Source organism: Moschus berezovskii, chromosome 12, assembly GCF_049115385.1.
Source record: "Moschus berezovskii isolate FMDL1 chromosome 12, NW_MosBer_1.0, whole genome shotgun sequence".
In the NCBI taxonomy this organism is placed as follows: Eukaryota; Metazoa; Chordata; class Mammalia; order Artiodactyla; family Moschidae; genus Moschus; species Moschus berezovskii.
In genome coordinates, this window is record NC_142471.1 from 45,540,502 (window position 1) to 45,546,910 (window position 6,409).

Genomic DNA, 6,409 nt, shown 5'->3' on the forward strand with positions numbered 1-6,409 from the left:
TCTAACTTAGGAGTTGGCTAGATAGTAAATATTTTCTTATTTGTCGTCTGTGCCATCTCTCTTGCTACTTCTCAAGCAGAAGCAGTCACAGATGACCTGTAAATGAATGGTATGGCTGTGTTCTGATAAAGCTTTATTTACCAAGACAGGATGACGCCCAATTTGGTCCATCAGTAAAGAGAGAGGTGGGGTTGATATAGGATATTTTCTTTATGCAAAACCTAGCAAAGGGTGTGGGTAAGTTACACTCTAGCATGGAGTGCTTTCATCTGTAAGGAACAAAAAACCTAAGCAAAGGGGATTTTATTATCTTACACCGTAAAAAGCCCCAGGAATGGGTGGTTCTACTGTTGTTGGAAGGAAAGTTATGACCAACCTAGATAGTATATTAAAAAGCAGAGACATTACTTTGCCAACAAAGGTCCATCTAGTCAAGGCTATGGTTTTTCCCGTGGTCATATATGGATGTGAGAGTTGGACTGTGAAGAAAGCTGAGCGCCGAAGAATTGATGCTTTTGAACTGTGGTGCTGGAGAAGACTCTTGAGAGTCCCTTGGACTACAAGGAGAACCAACCAGTCCATTCTAAAGGAGATCAATCCTGGGTGTTCATTGGAAGGACTGACGCTAAAGCTGAAACTCCAATACTTTGGCCACCTCATGCGACGAGCTGACTCACTGGAAAAGACTCTGATGCTGGGAAGGATTGGTGGTGGGAGGAGAAAGGGACGACAGAGAATGAGATGGCTGGATGGCATCACCGACTCGATGGACATGAGTTTGAGTGAACTCCGGGAGTTAGTGATGGACAGGGAGGCCTGGCGTGCTGTGATTCATGGGGTCGCAGAGTCGGACACAACTGAGCGACTGAACTGAACTGAACTGAACTGTTGTTTAAGTCAGGGTCTCAGAGACCTTTTCAGGGACCCAGGTTCTTTCCATCGCTGTACCCATCCTCACACTTTTAGTTCCCCTTACATTTGGAAACGGTTCTTATATTTCTCAGCAGTTGTGACCACATTGAGTGGCAGGAGAGGAAGGGTGTGATTGAGTGAGGCTCGTGTTAATAGCAAGGAAACCTTTTCCAGAAGGTATTGGGCCACCCCTGCCACCTCTCACTTCTCGTTGTCCAGGAGTGGCGTATGGGTGCCCTGCAGAAGATGGACCCAGGTGACTGGACCCAAGTGACCCAGCATATGACTGGCAGAGGGGAGGAAGGTAGATCAGCTATGAAAATGCAGGCTCTACCAGCAAGCGAGGGGTCAACAGTGCCCTTGGAAAGAAGCCCATGCATGCCTGCAGAGACTGCAGAGTCATGGCAGACAAGGAGAGCCCATTGTGGGGGCAAAGTCACTGCATTGGGGTGAGTGAACTGTGTCTGAAGCGAGAAGGGAGGACAACAACTGGAGAGAAATCAAGGAGAACAGCGTCCACTGTGGAGCACCCGGGAGGGAGGAGGGAGCTCTCAGTAACTGGGAAAGGACCCTGGCTAGAGAAAAGTGGCCTGGCTGCGAGCACAGGGAGCTGCCCAAACCCGAGAAATGGGAAGAGTGTCATGGGGTCCTGAGGCCTGAAAGACTCCCACCAGCAACTGGGGGTCTTTGGTCATGAGCTCAGGGCTCAAGGGAGCAACAAGCCTTTGGGAGGCGGTGCTGGCTGGCCTCGCTCTGCTAACTGTTTTTATAAACCCTAGAGACTGGAACACAGCAAGTTCGGTTCAGTCACTCAGTCCTGTCTGACTCTTTGCGACCCTGTGGACTGAAGCACGCCAGGCCTCCCTGTCCATCACCAACTCCTGGAGCTTACTCAAACTCATGTCCGTAGAGTCGGTGATGCCATCCAACCATTTCATCCTCTGTCATCCCCTTCTCCTCCTGCCTTCAATCTTTCCCAGCATCAGGGTCTCTTCAAATGAGTCAGCTCTTCACATCAGGTGGCCAACATATTGGAGCTTCAGCTTCGGCATCAGTCCTTCCAGTGAATATTCAGGACTGATTTCCTTTAGGATGGACTGGTTGGATCTCCTTGCAGTCCAAGGGACTCTCAAGAGTCTTCTCCAACACCACAGTTCAAAAGCATCAATTCTTTGGTGCTCAGCTTTCTTTATAGTCCAACTCTCACATCCATACATGACTACTGGAAAAACCATAGCTTTGACTAGATGGACCTTTGTTGGCAAAGTATTGTATCTGCTTTCTAATATACTGTCTAGGTTGGTCATAACTTTCCTTCCAATGAGCAAGCATCTTTTAATTTCATGGCTGCAATCACCATCTGCAGTGATTTTGGAGCCCAAGAAAATAAAGTCTCTCACTGTTTCCATTGTTTCCCCGTCTATTTGCCATGAAGTGATGGGACCGGATGCCATGATCTTAATTTTCTGAATGTTGAATTTTAAGCCAACTTTTTCACTCTTCTCTTTCACTTTCATCAAGAGGCTCTTTAGTTCTTCTTCACTTTCTGCCATAAGGGTGGTGTCTTCTGTGTATCTGAGGTTATTGATATTTCTCCTGGAAATCTTGATTCCAGCTTGTGCTTCATCTAGCCCAGCATTTCTCATGATGTACTCTGCTGCTGCTAAGTCACATCAGTCATGTCTGACTCTGTGCAACCCCATAGACGGCAGACCACCAGGCTCCCGTCCCTGGGATTTTCCAGGCAAGAATATTAGAGTGGGTTACCATTTCCTACTCCAGTGCATGAAAGTGAAAAGTGAAAGTGAAGTCACTCAGTTGTGTCCGATTCTTCACAACCCCATGGACTGTAGCCTACCAGGCTCCTCTGTCCATGGGATTTCCCAGGCAAGAGTACTGGAGTGGGTTGCCATTGCCTTCTCCGAATGAACTCTGCATATAAGTTAAATAAGCAGGATGACAATGTACAGCCTTGATGTACTCCTTTCCCAGTTTGGAACCAGTCTGTTGTTCCATGTCCAGTTCTAACTGTTGCTTCTTGACCTGCATACAGATTTCTCAGGAGGCAGGTCAGGTGGTCTGTTATTCCCATCCATTTAAGAATTTTCCACAATTTGTTGTGATCCACACAAAGGCTTTGGCATAGTCAATATAGCAGAAGTAGATGTTTTTCTGGAACTCTCTTGCTTTTTCGATGATCCAGTGGATGTAGGCAATTTGATCTCTGGTTCCTCTACCTTTTCTAAATCCAGCTTGAACATCTGGAAGTTCGTGGTGCACGTACTGTTGAAGCCTGGCTTAGAGAATTTTGAGCGTTACTTTGCTAGTGTGCGACATGAGTGCAATTGTGCGGTAGTTTGAGCATTCTTTGGGAACACAGCAAGCAGGAGCAGAAAGAGACCTGGGCCTCTGGAAGGAAACCAGAGCATAGCCTGGGGATTGATTCATCTCTCTAAGTGTCAGAGAGCTGTTTACTTAGCTACTTCTTACTTACCTACTGCATGGAGCAGGGAAGACCCTGCTGAGGCTGCGATTCTATTCTGAGCTTGGAGGCAGGCCATGTTGGAGCACTTGGCACAGCTCCCAGGCTCTGCTCAGGCCCATCAGCCACCAGGGAAAATCTCAAAGGTCCCAGGCCTCTGGCAGGGTGAGCAAGTCAGCACTGATTGCACCTCGAGCAGGAGTCAGGCTTTGCTCAGGCTGTGCGTTGAGGTGGTTGGGTTTAGCGCTCAGAATAGAAACTGCTCCCGGGCATGCAAATACAGGTGGAAAATTATGTAAACACAGTCAAGGCCTCAGTGGGGGGTTGGTCTTCTGCCTCTTCCCACCCAGACTCCCTAAACTTTCCTTATCCCTCCCTGTTCCTTTCCTCCTCTCAATCCACCCCTCAGAAAAATAAGCCTCAGAGGACTTGGAAAGGAACTTAGGGTTTTCTAGATAACACCCTTCTCATTCAAAACACAGGGGAGACAGGTCCAGAGGATGGGGAAAGGTCAAGGTCATGGATGATGAGGTCTGTGTCCAGTCTAAGACTTCGTTTTCCTGAAGGCTTGAAGAATTTCAGCTCTGGAACCTGCGATGAATACTGGCTCCACTGCTTTTTAGCTGTGAGCCAGTGTTTTTGTTCAGTCATTCAGTTGTGCCTGACTCTTTGCGACCCTATAGACTGAAGCACACCAGGCTTCCCTGTCCTTCAGCACCTCCTGAGCCAGTGTGCAAGTTACTAAATTCTCCGTGCTGTAAGTTCCCATTTGTAATGTGTAATTGTGAAGACCCTGCCTCATAGGCTTCAAGAATTAGAGAAAACGGACTTGCAGAACACTGAATGCCCTGCACACACTCAGGTCTCATTTCAACCCGTAGTTGTTGCCTTGTTGTTGATAGGGCTGTTTGCCTTGAGCTCTTTCTACTGCACAAAACCTTCTTTGTTGTGTATGGAGAACGTATCTTCTGGCTTCCGATTCGGATGGACTTTTCCATGCTTCTCTTGTCCCAGAAGAGACAATGATGTACCTGGTAATATGCTAGTGCTTTTGAAGCTCAACATGACTCTTCATTCCTAGGTCTCCCTCTGAATTCATCTCTCATGGAATATTGTCTGCAGTTTCATTATAATGCTTATATCTGCCTCATGTCAGCCACACATCCATCTATGGGATGAGACAGTAAGCCGGACTCATCCCTTTAGCCCAGCACCTCGCATGGTGTGTAGCCCACTAGGAGGAGCTTAATGGATATTTGTTGGCTTAAATGGTCTCTTGTCCCTAGTAACCTGATCTCTCAAGTTTATACTTGTGCTGCTGGCCAAAAAGAAAGATGTAGTTCACTTTGAGAAGGGGAACCTGAGACCTGGGACCTGTAAACATCTCACTGGGTCTCCTGGAAACCCAAGCGATAGTGGGCTTGTGGCAGCCTCAGCCCCACTCTGGATGGCATGCAGGCTCAGTCAGAAGCGGTTGTCTAGGGGCAAATGAATCATCACAGGCATTGCCTATTTACTTTACTTGTCATCTTCTCTTTAAAGGGGAATTTGATTTGAGACTCACAAAGGCTTTCAATATCCATTAGTTGGTAAACATTTCATTGGACGGGCTCTTGCACCTGCCTCAGTCCATGTTAGAGCATGTCCGCAGTTCTGACACTCCCACTGCCCCAGATCTCCATTCTCTATCTTCAGAGACTCTATGAATTTCCCAGAAGATCTAGCTTTATAAAAAAACAAACAAGCCACACAGCCTATCTTTAGACTCAGTATTGGATTTTCCTTGGACCTGCTTTGAAGTCTGGGCAAATACTCCCTGTTAATGTGCTCAGCTGGGCATTGCTGAGCCTTGGAGCTGGGAGAAACTTTACAGATGACCTCATTTCTCAGCAGAGCCCAGTGGGACCATACTCCTGGCTTCCTGGAAGCTTCCTTTTATAAAGGCTCTTTTCACTTTTGTCATAATATGAAACTCCCAGCATAATGTTCCCCTTAAATGAAACTTGGCTTCTCAGAAATCCACTTCCCTCTTGTGCAAAGGTCTTTACTAATCAATTCTTTCTTCTTCTCCAGACAATGAGAAAATAACCAGCCAGACAAATCCCACGGGAGCAGCCCTCATCCAGCCAATGGGGACACTACTTCTTTGTCTCCTAAGAATGTTAGTTTTTCCTCCCCTTTTCAAGTGGCCAAACAGCTGGGTTTCCATTGACAGGGCAGCAGCTCAAATCTCCTGCTGATTGCAGGGCTTTGAGGGGAAGATGAAGGCTGGATGACTGACCAGTTTGCAGAGAAAGGCTGACCTTCTGTGCAGGCAGTGGATGGTGCAAGATGTTCTCCCATTTGGACACATCAAATAGTACATTTCCTTTGAGAGAACAGTTAGGCGTGGAAGGGGTGGAACTCCAGAAAAAGAGGTTCAGGTCTGTTCCTGGGACATATATGTCACTGGCAAGGTTTGGACTCCACACTGAGCTGAAAAGGGTAGGTGGGACTTTGAGACAGTAACACGACGCCTGAAGAAAGAGAGCTACATTTCAGCAAAGCTGACCAGGGAGCCAGCAAAAGATTCCAAAACGGTCATAGGCACTCATGTTCTAAAATAGGAGCATTCAGAGGCTGGAGGCTGATGTTTGGTAAGTCCCTGCCAGCAACCAGGTGCTTTACTTCATTTAAATCCTTATATTTAACTTTAGTCAGTTCTTAGAGGTAGGTACTCTTATTATTTCCTTTTTCCAAATGGAGAAACGGAGGTTCAGAGGGATTACGTGAGCTCTGACCACATAGCTGGTGAAAAGCAGATGTAGGGTTCCAGCCTACACCTCGTGCACCTGATGGTCAGTGTTCTCATTAATGCATGCCGTATCTTCATGGTTGTGCCACCAGTAATTAGAAACAAGACTTATGGACTGGCAGTATAAGGAACTCGGGGGACACTCTCCCTACAAACCGCCTATTTAGCTGGAGGAAATTAAAAGTATCAATTATTTAAGATCTCTGAAAATTGTCCTAAGG